Source organism: Camelina sativa, chromosome 4 (assembly GCF_000633955.1).
Source record: "Camelina sativa cultivar DH55 chromosome 4, Cs, whole genome shotgun sequence".
In the NCBI taxonomy this organism is placed as follows: Eukaryota; Viridiplantae; Streptophyta; class Magnoliopsida; order Brassicales; family Brassicaceae; genus Camelina; species Camelina sativa.
In genome coordinates, this window is record NC_025688.1 from 15242341 (window position 1) to 15242973 (window position 633).

A 633-nucleotide genomic window follows, 5' to 3' on the forward strand; every position below is an offset into this window, starting at 1 on the left:
TAAATCTATTCGACGCCGAGAATGACACAGCCTCAGTTGTTACATCCTAAAAGCATTCAGATTATCTTGAGGTTTCTGTTTTACCTCGCCTCCCATCACTAGAGGATAAGATGGTAGACACACTGGTATCACATACTGTCTTTAGGACTTGAACTCATATCCAATAATGCAATATTGACTAACCAAGAGATCACATCGATATAAGAATTGTGGTCTGATGAGTGTTTCCCTTATCCTAGCTGGCTTTCCAATTGATTTAACGTTCAACAAAACTTATTTTGATAGATGAAGAGATTATGATCCAGTCGCTTTGTTGGTTTTAGCCTCTTTTCATTCAACTTGTTCCGATTTTTGGTGGATTTTTCAAGATTTTCTCTAAGAAGATTGAAAGATTATTGGGACAATTGCATTTTTGTACCTTTATTTGCATTATTTGAATGAAATCGTAGACCCCATATTCGATTTTTGAGAAACATAACCACTAAGGGTGCTGAAATTACAATTGACTCCCTTACGACTAAACAAAAAACAGAAGCCGAAATGACAGATGTAACCCGGAAGAAGTCTGCAATAAACACATTTAAGGGAGACTCCAATTGACGTCAACGAGTAGACATAAAGATATGTCTACTC